We start from the raw sequence: 23,636 nt of genomic DNA, 5'->3' as shown, positions 1-23,636 counted from the left end.
AAGAACATTAAAAAGAAGTGGGTCAGCACAGATTCTGAAGCAAACCCATCCGGGGGAAAAGGAAAGAGGAAAGAGTTCAGCCTTTTAGTAAGAGAGGGACTATATTACACTTGCTTCTTTTCGTCATTGTAGGGGCTGAGTCCAGTGTTGGAGTGGAGTTTGTTTTGTGATGCAGTGGTAATAAGCCTTGTGAATTCTGAGCTGGCCCTGTCTTTGCTATACCTCCTTTTGAGGTGCCTGTCGTGGCTACACTGCATTAACGACTAACTACCTAGTGGAGCCAGAGTGTAGAGCACAGAGGACATGTAACTATTGTTTTCAGTAAGCTTCAGGAAGGAGCTTGATAATCTTCCAGGATCAGGAAGAAAGAATGAGGAGAGGTTGTAGGGGGCATGGGTTAGAGAGATGCTTTAGCAGAATTGTTGTGAAGATTAAAAAGAAACATCACTGGCTATTTTAGGGTATTCCTAGAAGAAAGTAGGAGTACCTATTTCCTGCTGGCTACCTTATCATTAGGGCTAACAAGTCCCAGTTCCTGACATCAGTTACTGTTGTAAGGGGTGTGTGTGTGTGTGTTTGCTTGCTTGCATGTTTGCCACTGCACCCAACATCCCCCTCCACAGAGATATTTATTTGTTTGTTTGTTTATTTGTTTATTGCCGGTCCTGGGGCCTGAACTCAGGGCCTGAGTACTCACTGTCCTTGGGCTTTCCTCAAGGCGAGTGCTCTACCACTTGAGCCACAATACCACTTCTGGCTTTTCTGTGTATGTGGAACCAAGGAATTTGAACCCTGGGTCTTTGCGCATGCTAGGCAAGCACTCTACCATTAGGCCAAACTCCTGGCCCTATCTCCACAGTAAATTTTAAGACCGTTTTTTATTAAGAGAAACTTGAACATGCATAGACGTAAAAGAATGAAGTGAATCTTCATTTGCCCATGCTAACAGCTGCATTCCGTACGTAGGTCAGTCTCCTTCTACTGTCATCATTTCCCCCTCCTTTTAAGAGCTCTGTGGAAGTAGAATAGAAATACAGAAAAGTAGCCTGGTGCAGTGGCTCACACCTGTAATCCTAGCTACTTAGGAGGGTGAGATGTGAGGATTACGTTTTTTTTTTAATTAAAGAATTTATTAACATTGATTTTTACATCATATTTCTTTTTTTTTTTTTAAACCAGTCCTGGGCTTGAGCTCAGGGCCTGAGCACTGTCCTTGGACTTTCTCAGGGCTAGAGCTCTACCACTTGAGCCTCAGCACCACTTCTGGCTTTTTCCTATGTATGTGGTACCAAGGAATCGAACCCAGGTCTTTGTGCATGCTAGGCAAGCACTTTAACCACTAGGCCAAACTCCCGGCCCCTTACATCATATTTCAAATGACGTGTTTAACAAACAAGTATTCAAGAAGGTCAAGAAGGGAATCTATATGCAATAACTGGCATTTAGATTTTAGAACATAATCAAAATTAGGCTGAGGGTTTGTATGTAATAGATACATATTAATCTATGTAGAGTGCTTGCCTGGCGTGCATGAAGACCCGGGTTCGATTCCTTGGTACCACATACATAGAAAAAAAAAGCTGGAAGTGGTGCTGTGGCTCAAGTGGTAGAGCTCTAGCCTTGAGAAAATACAAGGACAGTGCTCACACCCTGAGCTGAAGCCCAGGATTGGCAAGGAAAAAAAAAGGGTCCAGAGGATTATGTTTTAAAGCCAGTCCTAACACTAAAGAATGAGAGACTCTCATCTCTAATTAATCACTAGAAAATGGGAAGTAGGGCTATGGCTTAAGGGGTAGGGCAGTAGCCTTGAGCTGAAGAGTTCATACCCCAGAGTTCAAGTCCCATGACCCACTTAGAAATACAGAAAAGTAGACATGTTCTAAATAAGTCTTTACAAATGAAACCCCACTGAGTAATTTGTTAATCTATTTTCTAGATGTCCACTGGTGTTAATTTTCCCCGAGGGCATTCATTATTTTGACATCTACAGCACTGGTAGACTTGTACCCAGTTTTTGGTTCCTTCATTAGAATCTTAGAATATACCCTTTTGTCTGACTTCATTCTCTTTTTTTTTTTTTTTTGCCAGTTTCTGGACTTGAACTCAGGACCCTGTCCTCGGGCTTTCTTAAGGCATGGTTCTACCACTTGAACCACAACACCTCTTCTGGCCTTTTCTGTATATGTGGTTTGGGGAAATTGAACCCAGGGCTGTGTGCATGCTAGGCACTCTACCACTAGCCCCTGATTTTGAACTTGTCAATATCATATAATGGTTGATGATTCCTTCTTGTTGCTATATGCAGTTTAATTGTTTGAAGCTATTCTTAGGTGTTTGGTTAGATATTTAGGCTATTAGAAATAGTACTGCTTAGAATACTTAAGTTTGTGCCTTTTTGCTGAACCTTGTGGTTTTGTTGTTGTTGGTAATATGCATGAGAGTAAAATCACTAGATTATAAGGTGTACCTACACAGTCAGTTTTAGAAACATTGCACAAGTATTAGAGTTGTTTTACCAAATTCAGTCTGCCAGCAGTGTGTAGGATGTCCTCGCTGCCCCCCCCCCCCCCCCAGGTATTCCTTCCCTCTCTCCATCTTCCCCACTGCTATGAACCCTTCCCTCTGCCCGAATCTTATGGTAGTTCTCATTTATACTCCTGAGGTCAAGTACCTTTTCATACATACCTTCATCACTTGAATGTCTTTAAAATTTTTTTGAGGGGGGGGCTAGGCATGGTGGCTCGTGCCTGTAATCCTGGCTACTCAGGAGGCTGAGATCTTAGGATCAAGGTTCAGTGCCAGCCCTGGCACAAAAGGACCTGAGATTCTTGTCTCTAATTGGATTTGGCTCTAGGGTAGGGCCATAGCCTTGAGCTGAAGAGCTCAGGGACAACACCCAGGCCAAGCTCAAAGCCCCATGACCCACCAAAAAAATTTTTTTTCTTTTTCTTTTTTTTTTTTTTTGCCAGTTCTGGGCTTGAGCTCAGGGCCTGAGCGCTGTCCTTGGACTTTCTCAAGGCTAGAGCTCTACCACTTGAGCCTCAGCACCCCTTCGGCTTTTTTTTATATATGTGGTACCAAGGAATCGAACCCTGGTCTTTGTGCATGCTAGGCAAGCACTTAAACCACTAGGCCAAACCCCTGACCCCCCAAAAAAAATTTTTTTAGGGAAGCTGGGGGGGGTTCCTGTGGCTTGAACTCAGGGCCTGAATGCTGTTCCTGAAGTTTTTTGTTCAAGGCTAGGTAGCAGTCTATCACTTGAGCTACATGTAGTTCTGCTTCCAGCTTTTCTAAAGAGCCTCATAGACATTCCTGCCCTGGCTGCTTTGATCTCATTGTCCTGAACAGTTATAGTAGTGAGCCACTGGCACATGGCTTTAGATGCATGTATTTATGTATTGTGCATCTTGGTTTTTTTCTTTTTAATGAATTGTGTGTTTCATTGCGTCAGATCTTTATTGGTACATAGCAAATGATCCATAAATGTGATCTTATTATAACAGCAGTAACCACCCATAGTTCCTGTGGATCAGGAACTTAAGAGTGATACCACACTGTGGGTGCTTAGGTTTTGGTTTTGGGGTGGTCAGTCCTCTGAAAACTTTAGAAAGCTGATGTAGAAGTTTCTTACAAGGTAGCTCATTTACATACTTGGCAAGTTGATTTTCACTAGTGGGAGGTCCTTTTCACTTGCACCTTTGGCAGGGATACCTCAGTGTCTCAGGACATCATTACAACCTAGCCTCAGAAGTCACAAAGCATCTAATTTTGCTGTGTTTTGCTTGTTTAGAAGAGCCACTCAAAATTCACCTTACACTGAAAGGGGTGGGGGGGGCTGTACTCTCTTGAAAGTAGTAGAAGTGTCAAAGAATTTGTGGGTGTATTTTAAAATACAACTTTTGGTAGGAGTCTTGTGGTCGATAAGCATATTGTGAATGTCTACCCATTTATGTGGGGTTATAATGTTTTGAGGAAGACAAGTCCTGTTATTCTTTTTTTTTTTTTTCTTCTTTGACTAGCCCTGTCTATACTATTTGGAGAAAAGTCTTCAAATAGGTATTTTATACACTTCTCAAGATGACTAAATTTTTGTTTTAATCATACAGTTACAAAATTATCACATCTTTTTCTCTCCCCCCACACCCCTAGTCCTGGGTCTTGAACTCAGGGCCTGGATACTGTTCCCAAGCCTCTCTGTGGTCAAGGCTAACACTCTACCACTTGAGCCACAGCCCAGCTTCCAGCTTTTTCTGTTTTATGTGGCGCTGAGAAATTGAACCCAGAGCGTCATGCACACGAAGCAAGCACCCAGTAAGCCACATTCCCACTTTCCTATCACATCTTTAAAAACAAAATAAAAACTATACCCCGTGTCTTCATGCCAGTAGCAGTAGCTACTAGAAAGGGTAAGATTAGGAGAATTGTGATTCAAGTCCAACTCAGACATCCATGTGAGACCCCTTCTCAACAGTAGAAGAAGCTGGGCATGGTGGTGAGCACCTGTCATCCCTGCTGCTGCAGGAAACATGTCAAGTAGGTGGGTTGTGGTCAAGTCATGGGTCAAGTAAAAAAAATGCAACCTAATCTTGAAACAACCATTGTAAGGGTAGGGGAGGGAGCTTTGGAGGCATGATTTTGTAGTAGAGTATCTCTCTAGCAAGTGTGAGGTCCTGAATTCAAAGTCCTGTGCTCCTCCCTCCCCCAGATGTGCACGATTACTTGATATTATAGTGGTCTCAAGTACCATAGTTTCCTAACTTTGGCAAGTTAGGATCCAGATGAAGTTTATCCACATGTTAACCATGTAGATTCCTCATTCCCTTTATCTAATGGTGAGAAGCATGACTTGTATGTTTTTAAGGCCATATGACAGTGCATTTTCTGTCCTTTCTGTGGTGCAGCCTGGTCGTTTTGTGAGAACCACACCCTTTCCAGCAGTTGAAAGTGATATGGGGTGGGGTCAGCATGGTTCTAGCTCTTGATAACTAAACTTTTCCCATCACTTGCTTTTCTCCTTTACTGCCTATTAGCATTCCTTCTCTTATGGAGGTTGTTTTTTCTTTTTTTTTTTTGTCTTTTTTCTTTTTTTGCCAGTCCTGGGCTTGGGCTCAGGGCCTGAGCACTGTCCTTGGACTTTTTCTCAAGGCTAGAGCTCTACCACTTGAGCCTCAGCACCATTTCTGGCTTTTTTTCTATGTAGGTGGTACCGAGGAATCGAACCCAGGTCTTCGTGCATGCTAGGCAAGTACTCTACCACTAGGCCAAACTCCCGGCCTCTTGTGGAGGTTTTTGAGTTTTGATGACCAGTTTTTTTTAAGGGCTTAATTTTTTTTTTTTCCTCAAATTTCACTGAGAACATCTTTTTGGCATTTGGATAGAAATGGGGATTTACTTGCCAGGTAGTATGATCCGATCATACACTTCTGCTTGGAACCAGCTTATGCCTTTCTTGTTTCTGATTCTGTGTTTGACCCCAGTGTAACCTGTCCTGCTATTCTTGTCTGCAGTGCTGAAACTTGGCCTAGCCAGCATCACATAGAAGTCCAAGCCGTACCAATGCTTGGGTCATATTTGATGCCCAGATTGATGTGTTCTTGGATCCCCAAACCAAAGTTTCCAGTACCTAAGAAGGTTTTTTTTTTTTTTTTTTCTTTCTTTTTTAAAAAAATTTTTTGGCCAGTGCCTTGATCTTTCTCAAGGCTAGTCCTCTTCCACTTGTATCACTTCCAGCATTTTCTGTGTATGTGGTTCGGAGGAATTGAAGCTAGGGTGTCTTGCATGCTAGGTGAGCACTCTCCCACTAGGCCACACTCCCAGTCCCAGGTTAGTTTTTCTTAATTCAAACTCGTACCTTTAGAGCCCTTCTCCAGGATTTCTTCTGCCTTAGCCCCATGGACTGTGCAGTGGACAGCAGTCTTTTCATTTCTCTTGAGGACAAAGGATGGACAGTATTTCTAGCTTTGGAAAACATGTGCCCTGTGAGTTGCTCCAACACCTGAGCTGCCCTGATCAGTCTGTGTCCACTCTCCAGACACAGATGTTGAGGCAGAGCTTGCAGATTTGAAGCTCCCACATGGAGTTTTCCTTTTCACCTTGATCTTGCACCATTTTAGAGACAGGAAACCAATAATTCCTAAGTTCTTTTTCTTTAGTTTCTTCAGTCTTTTTATTGTAACAAAATCTTGTGTGGTGAAAACTTAGAAACTTTAATAACAAGCTGATTAGCATAAATATTAAAATTCATGTAGATCCAAAGGTTAAAATTTTAAAAGCTGTCTTCTTAATTCTATTTTGTGTGTATGTGAGTCCTGGAGCTTGAATTTAGGGCCTGGACACTACTCCTTAGTTTTTTTGTTCTACTACTTGAGCTATAGCTCCACATATAGTTTCTTTTTTTTTTTTTTTTTTTTTTTTTTTTTGCCAGTCCTGGGCTTAAGCTCAGGGCCTGAGCACTGTCCTTGGATTTTTCTCAAGGCTAGAGCTCTACCACTTGAGCTTCAGCACCATTTCTGGCTTTTTCTAAGTATATGGTACCAAGGAATTGAACCCGGGTCTTCATGCATGCTAGGCAAGCACTCTACCACTAGGCCAGACTCCCAGCCCCACATATAGTTTCTTCTGTTTTTTGTGGGATATTTTTTTGGTAGTCAATTAGAGATAAATCTTTCCTGCCCAGACTGACTTTGAACAACAATCCTTAGATCTCAGCTTCCTGAGTAGGTAGGATTATAGGTGGGAGCCACTAGCACTTTGCTCCTAGTCCTAATTTTTTTAAGACTTATTATTCAACTTGAGTAAAAATTAAATTTTTTGTGTTTTGTTTTGAGTGAATGTATATAAATGATACCAATCTTTGGCTAGTAAAGTAGCTGCCACATATCTGTGCTGGGATCGCCATGTTTTCATCATACATGGTTAAAGAACAAAGATAACGTACTGGTACCCTTACTGAAGTAACTCAGAGCAGTGTCAGTAGAAATACAGTGCAAGCCACTTACATAGTCGGGGCTTTTTTCTTTTTCTTTTTTTTTTTTTTTGTGGGTCATGGGTCTTGAACTCCAAACCTGGTGCTGTCCTTGAGCTCTTCAGCTCAAGGCTAGTGTTCTACCACTTGAGCCACAGCACTGCTTCCAGTTTTCTGGTAGTTAATTGGAAATAAAAATCTCATGGACTTTCATGCCCAGTCTGACTTTGAACCGAGATCCAGAACATGGTTAATTACAAATAAGAGTTTCTTAGATTTGTCTACCTGGGCTGGTTTTGAGCATCAGTTCTGAATAACTAGGGTTAAAGGTGGGAGCCACTGGTGCCAGGGTATTTACTTTTATTTATTTAAAAATAAGTTTTTTTGTGTGCTGGTCCTGGGGTTTGGATTCAGAGCGTTGGTTCTGTCCCTGAACTTGTTTTGATTGAGGCTTGTGCTGTGTCACTTGAGGCGCAGAGATACTTCTAGCGTTTTGGTGATTAAGTGAAGACTAGTCTCATGGACTTTCCTGCCAGGACTGCCTTCAAACCACAATCCTTAGATGTCACCCTCCTGAGTAGCTAGGGTGACAGGCATGAGCCACCTGTGCCCAGCTTGATACCTGTTTATAAAGTGCAGAGTTACAGTTTAAGAAACAGAAATGGTTTCATTTAACAACAAAAGTTGTTTTATGTCTTCAGCTTTTTTTTTAAGTTGGTGAGAAAATTGTACATTTTTTAAAAAACGTGGGGCTACAGATATGGCTCAAGTGTAGAACTGCCAGCTCAGCAAGCAAGTCCAAGGCTTTCTAAGTTCAAACTCCAATACCACTAAAAAAAAGTATATTTACGTCCCATGAATGTGGTCAGTGTGGGAGAGTGTCTAAAACCTGGATTCTTAGGAATCTGTGCATTAGTGTAGAAATAGAAAGGAGGGACCCTCCAGGTACTGAGCATGACCAGGAAGAACTTCTCACCAGGAGGGCCACTAGTGGACTCAGCAAGGTTAACATGAGAACAGGAGAGTTGCCTTGGGATTTGGCCCCATCTGGAGGTCATTGGTAACCTGAAAAGGCTATTTGGGTTGAGTGGTACAGGTGGATACCAGAGTGAAATGAATGGAAGAGAGAATGCTATCAGGCAAAAGGCTCATACTCTCACTGTTAAATAAATACTACACATCACTGAGGAGACTAAGCCAAAAGAAAAATGAAGAATAAACAGTTTACTCATGGAGAAACATACATAGGCTGTTGACTAGAGTCTGGGAGTTTTCACATTGCTGGTGAAAGTGGATGGTGCTATGGGTATGGCATGCGAAGAAAGTTACTCAGTTACTCCCTTTCAGCCAAGTGTGTCTATGTTTGGTGAAGTGTGCATGTTGTGCATGAGGCCAACCAGTCTTGGGGCATGAACTCAGGGCCTGGGCTATTCCTAAGCTTTTGTGCTCAAAGACAACACTATCACTTGAGCTGCATCTTTTTGCTGGGTATTTGGAGATAATGGTCTCCAATTAAGTGGACTTTTGCCTTGACTGGTTTTGAATGGTGATCTTCAGAGCTCAGCCTCCTGAGTAGCTAGGATTACAGTTGTTAACTACTAGTGCCCAGCCTTGACATTCTACTTTTAAGTTCTTAGTTACAGTTACGCAAGTAACTTAAGAATTGAGAATGTGTGCTATTCATCGAGTTGCTTTTTCTCTATTTCTTTCAATGTCCTGGTTTTATGGATACTTCTTAGTTTCCTAGGAATGAATTCTAGGATTTGAGGAATAATGGTTTAAATTTCCCATTTTATAGATAAGAGAACAGGTGCAAAGAGATGAGGTGACTTGTCCAAATATTGACTGAACTGAATCTGCCATAATTGAAAAGGAGCATGGCTTTAATTACTGCTGTTCCAAGGAAGAATATTAATATATGTACTATGTTAGCTCATTTAAAATTATGAAAGCTGTTACCTTTTTCTTGCTGTTGTTGTTGAACAAGTTGAAATTTAGGAATATGAACTTTTGGTGGGGGGGGAATGAGTAGGTTATGGGACTTGAACTCAAGGCCTCAGTGCTGTCCCTGAGATCTATTGCTTAAAACCAGCAATTACTACTTTGAGCCACAGTGCCACTTCCAGTTTTCTGGTGTTAATTGAAGATAAGAGTCTTATGAGTTTGCTGTCCTTCTGCCCAGGCTGGCTTTAAACTGTAATCCTTAGATCTCAGCCCTCCTGAGTGGCTAGGATTTTAGGTGTGAGTTACAACCACCTAATACCAGTTTTTGTGTCTTTCTTACTATTGTACTCTGGATTAATGGATTTCAGCTTTTAGGTCAAATAAAGCTTGAATGTATAATTCAGCTGAGCTGCCTGAATATAGCTTATTGAATGGATTTGTGTACCATTGTGCTATATCTTAGCTCACGGTTGTTATAATAGGGACATGTGGTTCTTTTAGCTTTACTTTGGACACGAATTTTCTAATTTGTGACTTGTCTGCATTTTTATAGATAGGCTTGCATGCCCATGGTGATTTGAGTGCTCATTAGGGTACATTGCTAGACAGTGGTGTAATCCAATTGGGTGCCAAAGTTTTTACTAAAAGTACAGTTACATACTGATTGGCCTTTTGAATGTGTTAGTATGGATTTACGATGGATATTTTGTATTTTATACTGTAATCTTCTTACATTCTTGGATGGTGATTTTTTATTAATGATTTAGATATCTTGGTATTCTTTGGTTGGCTTGTGTTAAAATAATTGTTTATAAAATTACCTGATAGAATTATCTATCTATATATTTTCACTGTATAGACTTTATTAGTGGTGTCTCTGAAGATTACCAAATGCATAGCTAATTTTTAAGTTAGTTTACACTTAGTATTTTACCTCTTTAATTAAAGTAAGTCTTTAAATAAGTAGGTTATTTATCTTACCACCTTTGTGTTGCAATTGCACAAAAGTCATGCTTCATTTTAAGAATTTAAAAGGGAAAAATAATATATTTTCTCAGATGGCTATTATTCTTCCACCATTCCCTGAGTCACAGATGATCCTCTGTCATCAACCTCTCCTCTATGAAGTGTAGTCCCTTGGCATTTCTTCTAGAAAATATGCTGTCCATACATTCCTTTCCCTTCTTTTGGAGTTTTGTTTCTTTTACTTTCATTCCTGAAGAATATTTTCCACTGGACCTTGAATTCTAAGTTGACAGTTTTTTTTTTCATTCAGCACTTTAAAATAGCATTTTATTTTATTTTTTATTTATTTATTTTTTTTTTGGCCCCCTTCTCTCTCTCTTTCTGGCCCCGCTCGCTCCGGCCCCGGGGGCCCCGCTCGCTCCGGCCCCGCTCACTCCGGCCACCACTCGGTTGGGCTCCGCTTGCTCGCCTCCGCTCTCTGTCGCTTGTTGCAGTCTCGTCTCAGTCACTTCCGGCTTGGTTGTGTCTCGTCTCTGCCACTTCCGGCTTGGTTGTGCATGTGGGATACCGAGGAATCGAACCCGGGTCCTTGTGCTTGCTAGGCAAGCACTTTAACCGCTAGGCCAAACTCCCGGGCCCTAAAATAGCATTTTAATACGAAAGTTTTGACCAGTATCTGCTCTTTTTTTTTTTTTTTTTTTTTTTTTGCCAGTCCTGGGCTTGAGCTCAGGGCCTGAGCACTGTCCTTGGACTTTCTCAAGGCTAGAGCTCTACCACTTGAGCCTCAGCACCACTTCCAGCTTTTTCTATATATGTGGTACCAAGGAATCGAACCCGGGTCTTTGTGCATGCTAGGCAAGCACTTTAACCACTAGGCAAAACTCCCGGCCCAGTATCCTCTCTTTTGAACTCTTTGGTTTGTATTTAGAAATACATTATATAATGTATTGTCTACTGCTACTATTGCTTTTGTATTTTTTAATCATACTATATCTAACTTGTGGTTTTTGATTTTTATTGTTGTTTTTATTGCTTGTTTGCTGAGTTTAAGTTTGTCTTAAATTTATATCTTTTATCAACTTGTAAAGTGTGTAGCCATGTTAACTATTTTCTGTTCCAATATTACATGCATTTTAAAAAATTGAAGATGACTCTGAAGACTTTCTGTTGATTGTGGGGCTTGAATTCTGGGCCTGGGCATTGTCCCTAAACTCTTTAACTCAAGGCTACCTCCCTACTCCTTGAGCCACAGCCCCACTTCTGGTTTTCTGGTGGTTAATTGGAGATAGGACTCTCATGGACTTTAGTGCCCTGGCTGGCTTTGAACTGTGATCCTCAGATCTTGGCCTGCTGAGTAGCTAGGATTATAGGAGTGAACTACTGCAGTTAGCTGACTCTGAAGACTTTTATCTCGGTCATTCAACAAATAATGGATGCACAATTTTGTTTTTATTTATTTATTTTTCTGATCCTGGGGATCAAACACTGGGCTTGGATTATGTCCCTGAACTCCTTTTTGCTCAAGGCTAGTGCTCTACCACTTGAACCACAGTGCCACTTCCATCTTTTTGTGTGATTGAATGCTTTGAAGTGTGATCCTCAGATCTCAGCCTCGTCAGTAGCTGGGATTACAGGAGTGAGCCACCTGTGGCCAGCTCAGTTTTTGTTTTTTTTTGTTTTTTGTTTTTTTAGATTTAAAGTTGTGTAGTTGATTTTTATTCACATTGCCCAGATAGCAAATTAGGGTTAAGTCTTTATTATCCTTATTTGTAGTATGAAGATAGTAATTAATAGTAATAGGTCAACAGAAAGAGTAGATGTTCATTCTTGACTTTTATTATTAAGCAAAGGCACTTAGATTCTGTTTAGCTGAGAATCTGTTTTTGCCTAAATTGGTTTATTTGGTGCTGGGATTGAACCCAGAGCTTTCTATTTGCTAATTAGAATGCATTCTACTATCATTATATCCCTAACCTTTTTTTCTTTTCTTTTTTTTTTTTTTGGTCAGTACTGGGGCTTAAACTCAGGACCTAAGCACTGTCCTTGGGCTTTCTCAAGGCTAGTGCTCTACCACTAGAGCCACAGCACCACTTCCAGCTTTTTTAACTATGTATGTGGTACTGAGGAATCGAACCCAGGTCTTCATGCATGTGAGGCAGGCACTCTACCATTAGGCCAAACTCCTGGTCCCCCCCTCCCTAACCTTTTAATTGATATTTTTATGCTCATACAGCACACACATTCTCTTCATTAGTCTTTATAATAGGGAGAAAAGAGGGTGGGCTTTGTTTAGAAAACTGTGGGATTAAGGAATTATTGGCAACATTGGGAGGAGGGGGGTTAAACAAAAAGAAATACGAAGTATCAAAAGAAATAAAAAACATAAACACCTTTCTCAGAGAAAAGTACCAAAGACTGCCTTCTACTAAAACAGTACAATAATGACAGAGACATTGAGTGGATACAGGAAAGAGACTTCCTGGCTTGGAAAGACTGGTAGCACCAGACAAGACCTGTAAGATAAGGGTAGGAAAATAATTCTTCAAAAACACAAAGATAATAGAAAACTTGAACATGGAATAGCTAAAAGTGTGATGATGAATCAGCAAAAGCATTTTTTTTAAGTGATATATTTGCAAGGAAAATAAAAATTTGTTTAGGAAGAAAAAGTATAATTTACCACTTAGCAGCTCTAAATAGTATGCATGACATATAGGTAAGCACTATACCCCTGAGCTGCCTTCCCAGCCCTTTCTATACTCCTTATTGATTTTTAAAATTTTAATTGCTTTATTGTTATTTTATTTTATTTTTATTTATTTATTTTTTTTTTGTCAGTCCTGGGCTTGAGCTCAGGGCCTGAGCACTGTCCTTGGACTTTCTCAAGGCTAGAGCTCTACCACTTGAGCCTCAGCACCACTTCCGGCTTTTTTCTATGTATGTGGTACCGAGGAATTGACCCGGGTCTTCATGCATGCTAGGCAAGCACTTTTAACCACTAGGCCAAACTCCCGGCCCCTTTATTGTTATTTTATAGGTGATATACAGCAGGATTACCTTTACATGTGTCCAGTACATATGCTTCCTCCACATGGTATCACCTATTCCCTCATTCTTTCCCATTCTCTCTCGGCCATCTTTGCCCACAAGTTGCATGGCTAACTTTTATCAATGTCCAGTGGGCTCTGCTGCTGTACTTTTTCACCCACTTTCCACTGATTCTATACCCTCCCTCTACCTTCCCCTGTACACTTGTATGCACCATATATGTGGTAAAGACTTCAGAGTCACCAGAAAATGAAAAGACAAGAAAAGGTCCTTTGTTGCCTTAATCTTGGAGTTTGATGTATGTATATATATATATATATATATATATATATATATATATATGAAGAGGTCTATGTTCTTTTTTTTTTTTTTTTGCCAGTCCTGGGCTTGAGCTCAGGGCCTGAGTGCTGTCCTTGGACTTTCTCAAGGCTAGAGCTCTACCACTTGAGCCTCAGCACCACTTCCAGCTTTTTTCTATGTTTGTGGTACTGAGTAATCGAACCTGGGTCTTCGTGCATGCTAGGTAAGCACTCTACCACTAGGCCAAACTCCCGGCCCCAGGTCTGTGCTCTGAATTGATAATTTGAGTACATACACTCTTGGGAATGAAGATTACTTCTTTCAGCTTGCACAGGCCATATAAATTCCAGACTGAGTATCTTAACAACTTGAGAGTAGTTTAGTAGTCTGAAAGTCAAGATTTGAGTTTTGGCTGATGGAGTTTCTGGTGAGGGCTCAATTCCTGGTTTACAGCCTCATGTGGCCTTTCCTCCATATATATACCTGTGCTGGGGTGAAAGCTGGCCTCACTAGTGGCTCTTTCTCTTGTTGGGGGAGGAGTTTGAGCTCCTGGCCTTGTGCTTACTTAGGATTCCACCACTTTAGCTGGGCATCTTTTTTTGTTTGGGTTGGCCTCATTCTGAGATCTTCCTTCCCCTACCTCCAGAGTATTATAGATGTTGACCACATCTATTATATTTTCCCTTTATTTCTGTATGAAGGTCCTGACACTTGAACTCTGGGACCGAGGCACTGTCCTTGGATTTTTTTTGCTCAAGGCTATATTATTTGAGCTTCAGCTCCACTTCTGGCTTTTTGGTAGTTTACTAGAATAAAGAGTCTCATGGACTTTTCTTTCCTGGGCTGGCTTCAAACCTCCATCCTCAGAGAGAATTACAGGCATGAGGCACTGGCTCCCAGCTCCCTTTTCTTTCCCTTTTGTTTTTTTCCCACTCGGTGGGGAATAATGATAAGGATCATCATTCTGATTTATAAAGATTATGAATAATGAGAAATACAAAGCCCTCAGATTTTATATAAGAAAAGTTTAACTCTTTGAATATTAATTTTTATTTCTTCCTCAGGTTGGGAGTGTGGCCTTAGTGGTAGGGTGCTTGCCTAGCATGCATGAAGACCCAGGTTCGATTCCTTAGTACCACATACATAGAAAAGGCTGGAAGTGGTATTGTGGCTCAAGTGGTAGAGCTCTAGCCTTGAGAAAGCCCAAGGACAGTGCAGGCCATGTGTTCAAGCCCAGGTACTGGGCAGGGGTGGGGGGAGAAATAGCACATTTCTTTCCTGTTATTTAGTATCAGCTGTTCCTTCTTTCTCTCAAATTTCCTACCTCCCCTCACTGCCCTTGAATTGCTTAGTTCACTTTCATCTATGTTTATTACAACTAATGGGCACCATTGCTGTACTTTCTCCCCTGCTTTCTGTTGATTCTGTGGCCTCCTCCCACCTTCCTTCAGATGTGCACATGTGTGCACCATGTATGAAGTAGGGAATATAGCCATCTAAAAATAACAGGACACTTAAAGAAGAGGTCCTTTGTTGTCTTATTGCTCTATAGTCTTGTGTGACCTTGAATTCATTTATCTTGAGAGGAAGTATTTGTTGAGATCACACTGTAGTACTGTGTTTTATTGAAGAACGGCAGATGCACAGCATTTTACTTGTAGATGTAGATGCCTTGTAGACAGCATTTATAAAGGATTTCTAACTTTTTCTTCCCTCACTGATGATATGGCATTTAGGGGTGGTAGTGCTTTTTCTCTCACCCTTTTCACATAGAAAATGTTTAATTCTGAGCATTGTCCTATGGCAATCAAGACCTGAGCCGGTATCTTTTTTATTATTATAATTATTATGATTAAGTGGTTACGTATATTTTATAGTGCTGTGACATAGTTACTCCTGGCAGTTATCTCACTCATTGCATCATTGTTCTAGTCTACAAAATTTATAAATGTTGGAATATACAAAAAATTCTCTAGACTTACATAGAACAAAACTCTGAATACTGGCAATGAAGCCATTTCTTCCAGGTTGGCTGTTACGTATATCTCTTCCCTTTGCTAGGGATTCAGTTGTAACCCTTTCTCTTTCAATCTCTCTGTTCAGTCATCCCTCTTATATTGTTTATATCTATTATCCACATCTCAGGGAGACCATTCGCCTTTTGTCCCTTTGGTCTTGGCTTGTCTCATTCAACATGATTTGCTCTAGTTCTATTCACTTTCCAGCAAATGGCATTATTTTATTTTGTTTGGTGGCTATGTAGAGGTTTTTGTATATATGTACTACATTTTTTGTATTCATTCATCTGTCTTGGGGCATCTGGGTTATTTCCATATCTTGGCTATTGTGAAGAGTGCAGTGATGAACATGGTGAACCAGTATCTTTTAATGACAACTCTGATCACACCAACAAATAAACGTATGTGATTATCTGTTCTCTCTCTTTTTAACATAGGAGTGCTGTTTCCTGTGATAGCCTATTTTAGTCCGGCTAATCTTCTAATGCAGTAAATTGGAAGACAGCTGTCATCAGGATAACCTGTAATGGGCAAGGAGCCACAGAGAAGAAAACGTTTCTTTTAGTTTTTAACCTTGGTTTGAAAGGTAAGATCAATTAACATCACCAGAAGTTTTCTAACAAGCTGTGTATCAAGGGAAGCATTGCTCTGAGATACTGGAGCCAAATGGAACCAGGTCTAGGGCATTCTCTTTGAACTGGGTATAGTGTGAAACTGCTGTTTTTTGGTTGTGTTTGTTTTTTTTTTTTTAACCAGTCCTGGGGCATGAACCCAGAGCCTGGCACTGTCCTTGAGTTTTCTCCAGAAAGGGCTCTAACAACTTGAGCCACAGCACCACTTCTGGCTTTTTCTATGTATGTGGTACTGAGGAATCGAACCCAGGCCTTTGTGCGTGCGAGGCAAAGCACTCTACCACTAGGCCAAACTCCTGGCTGAAAGTGCTATGTTTTTAGGAAGTAACACAATAGCCTCTGAGGTCTACTTTGATATATCTAAGATTCTAAAGAGCTCAATGGACTCCTAGTTTCCAAGGGTGGCTGAGCTGTACACAGAGGACTAAGTTGGCCTAGCAGGCTGAAATAACATGTAGAATAAGAGTGCTAATGGAGACCTGCAACCCAGGCCTCTGCTTATGGCTCATCTGGCTCTGCACATGTGTGCTGTTTGTTTTATATTAGCCAAGGACTTTGGGCTTCCAGCCAACTCCTTGTCTCCTTTTGAGTTCTAATTGCTATCAGTTTGGAACTCTTTATTGTGAATTTTTTTTATTAAGCATCAGAAACTGACTTTGCAGATTTGACTTTTGTCCCAGTTGCCACCTAATAGAAAGTCACACCGTAATGCCTTCAGGGGATGTCATACAAACATACTTAACACAGTTTTCTTGTAGAGCATTGTATATCAGTGAGGGTAGAGAAATGATTAGGTTATCTGTCTCTCTGGATTCTTGCTAGCTTTAAGACAACATCATTGGTTACATTTTACTGTGCTAATTGGCATCCATCCATCTATCTATCTATCTATCTATCTATGCCAGTCCTGGGCTTGAATTCAGGGCCTGAGCACTGTCCTTGGGTTTTCTCAAGGCTAGAACTCTACCACTTGAGCCACAGCACCACTTCCAGCTTTTTTCTGTGTATGTGGTACCAAGGGATGGAACCCGGGTCTTTGTACATGCTAGGCAAGTACTCTACCATTAGGCTAAACTCCCAGCCCCTTGGCTTTAATTTCTGATGATCAATCAGATTCTATCCTTTTATTGACTCTTATAGCTTTTTCCTTTCTACTTCTACTGCTGTGAGTTTAGATCAGGCTTTATTTACTACTTAGAAGATCGTATATCATTGTTATATTCTAAATTTTTTTTTTCTAATGCCCAGATGGTCTTTCCTAGGCATTTAGAATACTGTATAAGGATTGGAGGCATGGCTCAGTTGGCCAGTAAATTAAAGCATTAGTCAATGATTTGAATCCTTTGTGTCAGAAGAAAAAGAAAAAAAAGAGAATATTATATATATGACCTTCCTAGTACTTAAAGACTTTGGAAAACTCAAATAGTGACACTTTTAAACTCTTTACCCTGAGAATCAGATTCTTACATAAACCTTCTAATTTCTCTAGCTGCACCTCATTATTTTCTTGCTTGATCCATCCTCTGACAATTTCCTCAACATTGTCATTCACCCTTTGCTTTCCAGTCTTTTCTAGTTTCCTTATTCTGTTTAATTATTCTATTAAAAAAATTTATTTGTATTGAGGTTTGAACTCAAGGCCTCATGCTTGCTTAAAATTTTTAAAAAGTGTTCTACTGTTGTGCTATACCTCCAGACATTTTTTGTGCTGGCTATTTTTCTTTCTTGTTTTTGTTGAGTAGTTGTACAAAGATGTTTTAATTCTATAAGTACAATGCATCTTGATCATTGTCAAGATTGATCTGTTTTCCCCCATTGTCCTTCCTTCCATCCCTATCTTCTAGTCATGTAGAAAGTTTTTGTGTACATGGAGTCACTGAATATAATGACTGTATTTGCTCATTTGTCCTCCATTCCTGTCCCCCTCCATTGCTCTCTGCCCCTTCCTCCCCATGCTTTCCCATGTTTCTGCTTCCTGGTATTCATTTTGCTAAACAATTTATTAGTTGTTCAGAGGAGATGCACCACTGGATTCTTCCCCTAAATATTCCATCTTTTGGTTTGTGTGTATATGCATAAACCCCTGTATTTGTCATCATGTATGTTTGTAGTTTAGATTAACTTCCACATAGGAGAGAAATCATGTACCATTTGTTTCTGAGCCTACCTTACTTAACATAATTTTAGTTACTTTTGAGATAAGGTCTAGGTTTCCTGACCAAACACATGCCTCTGAACCATGATGTTATCTTCCCACTTACAGCTAGGCTAGCAGGCTTGCATCATTATACCCAGCTATGGGTTGAGAAGGAGTCTCACCAGTTTTTCTGTTTGGTCTGGCCTCAAACTGAGATTTTGTGTATTTCAGCCTCCCAAGTGCTAAGATTACCTTCATGATCTATTTACACCCAGCTCTCCCCTTTATGTCAAATTCTTTCTTGTTTAGATTTTCTGGATTGTTGGAGGACCTTTATGAAAAGCCATAGTTTCTCATTAAACATGGTAGTCTTAATTTTCCTCTTTTATTAGATGTGAAGTATTTTGTGAGCAGGGAGTTTTGAATTCTACTTTATATTGCCAGTACTTTCTAAATAATGGGAATCACTAATGGTTTGATGGTAGGATCTAAAAATTTAGAGGCACTTTGCATGGTAATTTAAACTTTGTATTTGTCTTGTTGCCTCAATTTTTTTCCTTTGCTGACAAAGGGCCTTAGCTTTGTTGGTTTTTATTGTTTTTTTCTCTTGCTCATTTCCATTTGTCGTCATGCTGTTGACATTCTAGGATAAGAGAACTTAAAAAAAAAAAAAAAAGTTATTCAAATGCTTTCTGGAGTCCTTAAATAAGTGCCCAGAGGTTAAGGATTCCCAGAATGGAACCACATTGGAGACTAAACTTACATTGCAAAGGCTCAGGTAGCAAAACTTTTAGGTTTTGCAGGCAAAGAAAGGATGTTAAGTTATTTGTAAAAGAAAAGGAAAAAGTCTGTACAGGGTGTGAGAACAAGAATAAGATTCAAATTGAGTGGGTTTTTTGTTTTATTTTGTTTTTGTTTTTTTTGGGGGGGGGCAGTCCTGTGGCTAGACCTCGGGGCGTAGGCACTGTCCTAGAGGTTTTTCAAGGATAGAGCTCTACCCCTTGACCCACAGCACCATTTCCGGCTTTTTCTGTGTATGTGGTACTGAGGAATTGAACCCGGGTCTTTAAATGCCTTACTTTTGTTTGTTTGCTGGTCCTGGGGCTTGAACTCAGGGCCTAAGTGCTATCTCTGAGCCTCTTTGTGCTCAAGGCTAGCACTCTACCACTTGAGTCACAGTGCCACTTCCAGCTTTTTCTGAGCAGCTTATTGAAGATAGAGTTTCACAGACTTTTCTTGGGCTGGCTTTGAATTGTGATCCTCAGATATCAGCTTTCTGAATAACTAGGATTACAGATGTGAGCCACTGGTGTCCAGATCTTTTTGTTGTTATCTTTTCTTTTTTAGTCTGTTGTGGGGCTTGAACTCTGGGTCTGAGCGTTGGCCCTAAACTCTTCATCTCAAGGCTAGCATTCTACCACTTGAGCCACAGAGCCACTTCGGGATTTCTGGTGGTTGATTGGAGATAAGAATCTTGTGGACTTTTGTGCCCGAGCTGGCTTTGAACTGTGATCCTTAGATTTCAGTCTCCTGAGTAGGTAGGATTACAGGTGTGAGCCACTGGTGTCCTTCCCACCCTCCCCCCAATTTTTTTTTTTTTTTTTTTTTTTTTTGCCAGTCCTGGGCTTGAGCTCAGGGCCTGAGCACTGTCCTTGGACTTTCTCAAGGCTAGAGCTCTACCACTTGAGCCTCAGCACCACTTCCGGCTTTTTTCTATGTATGTGGTACCGAGGAATCGAACCCGGGTCCTCATGCATGCTAGGCAAGCACCTTAACCACTAGGCCAAACTCCCGGCCCCCCAATTTTTTTTTTTTAATGCAAAGTTTTACTTGTCCAACTAAGCCTCTTTTAGTTCTCTTGTAATTTTGTTACAGCTCTTTTGTTGGTTCTCTGCATATTTTACCATATTGGTGTGTAGCATGTCATAACAGTCTTTAGATAGTCTCTCTTCAACTGCTTTGCAAATATTCTGCCCATGGTTACTTTATGAAGATTATGCATAGAAAGCTAAAGTCGTACATTGTAACAGATCTGTAACATGACATAATAGTCCTCTATCCTGTCTCTATCCCTGACTGGCTGAAGTGAATCTGCTTCTGCCACCTTCATCTATTTTCACTTTGACATTTTTAAGTAATAGGTCTTCTTCTACTCTACTTCTACTTGTGATGAAGAAAAAGAGGTTTTAGCCTTTTTTTTGGGTTTGGTTTGGTTTTTTTGGACGGTTGTGAGGCTTGGACTTTGGGCCTGGACATTGTCCCTGAGTTCTTCAGCTCAAGGCTATCACCCTACCCCTTGAGCCACAACACCACTTCCCATTTTCTAGAGGTTAACTGGAGATTAGAGTCTCAGGTCCTTTGTACCTTGATCCTCAGATCTCAGCCTCCTGAGTAGCTAGGATTACAGGCGTAAACTACCAGCCCTTGAACTACCAGCCCGGCTTATCCTCCACATTTTGAAATACTTGAAAGATAACTTTTTGATAAAAGTTAATGTGTAATTTGGTTAATTATCTTAAATATCTGAAGTACTTTTCAAAAGTTTTTCAGACAGTAGCTACCTGGCAGCTCCTGCAGGACTCGGGGCTGATGCTTTGAACTTCTCAGTAGCTGCTGTAGTTCCTCACCCCCCCCTTTTTTTTTTGCCAGTCCTGGGGCTTGAACTCAGGGCCTGAGCACTGTCCTTGGGCATTTTCAAGGCTAGCGCTCTACCACTTGAGCCACAGCACAACTTCTGGTTTTCTGGTGGTTAATTGTAGAGAAGAGTCACAGAACTTTTGTGCCAGGCTGACTTTGGGCCATGATCCTCCAGACCTCAGCCTCCTGAATAGCTAGGATGGATTTTTTTTTTTTTTTTTTTTTTTTTTGCCAGTCCTGGGCTTTGAGCTCAGGGCCTGAGCACTGTCCTTGGACTTTCTCAAGGTTAGAGCTCTACTACTTGAGTCTCAGCACCACTTCCGGCTTTTTTCTCTGTATGTGGTACGGAGGAATCGAACCCGGGTCTTCATGCATGCTAGGCAAGCACTTTAACCACTAGGCCAAACTCCCGGCCCAGGATGGATTTTTTTTTTAAAGCATTTAGTGAAATAACATTCTTCCCTGAGAAATGTGAATAAGTTTTTCCAAATTTACTTTCCAGAAAATCCTATTGTCTAGAATTAGTTAATCCCCCACTGAATCTCACCTGTGCCCAAAAAGGTCTTTCTCACTATTCATTAGGATGGTAGGCCCTAAGGGAAGCCACACTGGTAAACTGGAAACTTTCCTTTTGCCATTCTAGATTGGCTGTGTGGTGGTAATACCTATTCTCTCCAATCCTAGCACTCTGGAACAGGAAGAGGTGTTTGGGGAAGCCTAATCTATGGTGCCAATAACAAGCGGTAACAACAAAACAATGTCACTCATGCCAGTGACTCATGCCTGTAATTCTACCTATTCAGGGTCCAGAGATTTGTGGTTCAAAAGCTAGCCTGGGGGTGGGGGAGGGAAAGTCTGTGAGACTTTGTTTCCAAAATAACCAGCAAAAAGCCAGGTTGTCCAGAAGTGGAGGGATAAAGGGTGAGCAGTGGTACTTGCTGGATAATATGTTGAAAATGAACTATACGACTTGTGGGTGGAGATGTGGGGAAAAACTGGGAGACAGTGAGGTATGATACTGTCACTGTGATACAGTATGTGATACCAAGGACTCCAACCCAGGTCTTCATAATGTTAGGCAAGCACTCAACCACTAGACCAAACTCCTGGCCCCAAGAAAACCAAGGGAGCAAAGCAAGTGAGCCTAAAGTCTTTTGAGTTCAGTCTAAAACTGCCAAGGAAAAGAAAAAAAGTGTGCCCACACTAGTGTGTAGCTTAAGGCTAGTGTTCAACCACTGGAGTTCCACTTTTGGCTCCTCCCCCGGTTAATTAGAGATAAGACTTGTGAACTTTTCTGCCCTGGCTGGTTTTAAACCTCAATCCTTAGGTTTCAGTCTCCTGAATAGCTACACTTATAAATGTGAGCCACTGTAACCTGTCAAGAACAAGATTTGAAAGCAATCCTGTTTTTTTCTGTGTTCTTGTTGCTATCTCCCGTAAAAATTATAGTGTTTCTATGGACACCAAACTATGGTGTTAGGGGAAAAGTTTATCATTAGCAACACTGAGATTTCCTCCCTCCCAGTAACTGTAACTCTGTATTCTGCTATTTATAGATACTTTCCTTCCTGTCCCCTTCATAATGTCATCACAGTTAGTGCTTCACCAAATTCTTCTTGAACTTCCACATTTGGATTTTGTCAGGCACTACTCACTGTGTTTCCTGTACACATAAATCACCCGAGCAGTAGTTGTGAACTTAGTTATCTCCACTGCTTGAACCAGTGAGGAGAACCCTTTGGCAGCTCAGTTTTCTCAGTACTGCCTGTTATGTCTGCTTGTGATCCCATGAGAGCTCTGGTGTAACTGTATATGCTGCGTGGAAATGAGCAAGTTGTTGGGGATGTAAAGAGAACACAAGGACTCGGGGTTTTTTGTTTGTTTGTTTGTTTGTTTGTTTTTGGCCAGTCCTGGGCTGGAGCTCAGTGCCTGAACACTGTCCTTGGACTTTCTCAAGTCTAAAACTCTATCACTTGAGCCTCAGCACCACTTTGAGCTTCTTTTTGTATGTATGTGAAACCGAGGAATTGAACCCTGATCTTCCTACATGCTAGGCAAGCACTCTACCACTAGGCCAAACTCCCAACCTGGACTCAGGGTTTTCTAGGATAAGTTCTGAATCCAGTTCTCCGCCCTTCACATTTAACTAGGTGTCTTGTTTCCCAACCTGTTGGAAGGAACTAGGTATTTCTTACATTTATTGCACTTTTGAGTTACATTCTCAGGGTTCCCCATCCACCTCCTTTTTTTGTTGTTGTTGGTTATGGGGCTTAGAGCATAGGCACTGTTCCTCTTTTTTGCTGAAGGTTAGTGATCTGCTACTTGAGCCACCGTTCCACTTCTGGCTTTTTGGTGGTTAATTAGAAATTAGTCTCATGGACTTTGTTACCTGGGCTGGCTTTGAACAGAATCCTTAGATCTCAGCCTTCTGAGTAGCTAAGATTGCAGGCATGTGCTACTGGAGCCTAGCTGTTTTATTGTTTGTGAGGCTGTTGAATTGTTTTCCTTATTTCTTTTTCAGCCTTATCATTGTTGGTACATAGAAAAGCTACTTACTTTGTGTGTGCCCGCTGGGTTTGTATCTTTTGAATCTTGCCATGTATCTAAAACTTACTAGATCTACATATTGGGAATCTTTGGGATCATGTAAGATCAATCAAGTCTCCTGCCAGTAAGGATAGTCTGACTCCTTCCCCCCCCCCCCCCTCTCTCTCTCTCTGTCTCTCTCTCTGTCTCTCTGTCTGTCTCTCTCTGTCTCTGGCCTGGGCGTTGTCCCTGAGCTCTTCAGCTCAAATCTACCACCCTACCCCTTGAGCCACAATGCCACTTGGTTTTCTGGTGATTAATTGGAGATAAGAGTCTCACAGACTTTTAATGTTCAGGCTGGCTTTGAACTGTGATCCTTTGATCTCATCCTCCTGAATAGCTTAGGATTACAGGCGTGAGCCACTGTGCCTGGCTGATAATTTGATTTCTTTCTTCCCCTTTTG

General features: G+C 41.0%; 1 protein-coding gene and 1 pseudogene across 12 annotated transcripts in view; one reads left to right on the top strand and one right to left on the bottom strand.

Annotated features, from left to right (window-relative positions):
• Ppp6r3 (protein phosphatase 6 regulatory subunit 3) overlaps positions 1-23,636 on the top strand; it is a 112,085-nt gene that overhangs the window by 15,570 nt on the left and 72,879 nt on the right. For all 12 annotated transcript variants that reach the window (XM_090347208.1, XM_090347207.1, XM_090347204.1 and 9 more), the window contains exon 2: positions 15,678-15,826. The gene's annotated coding sequence lies outside the window, so the exon portion shown is untranslated. The remainder of the gene's footprint in view (positions 1-15,677; positions 15,827-23,636) is intronic.
• Positions 5,389-6,108, bottom strand: LOC150052271 (large ribosomal subunit protein uL5-like; annotated as a pseudogene).

Source organism: Megascapheus bottae, chromosome 16 (genome assembly GCF_031878675.1).
Source record: "Megascapheus bottae isolate mThoBot1 chromosome 16, mThoBot2.hap1, whole genome shotgun sequence".
NCBI lineage: Eukaryota > Metazoa > Chordata > Mammalia > Rodentia > Geomyidae > Megascapheus > Megascapheus bottae.
This window is presented reverse-complemented; position numbering and strand designations above follow the sequence as displayed.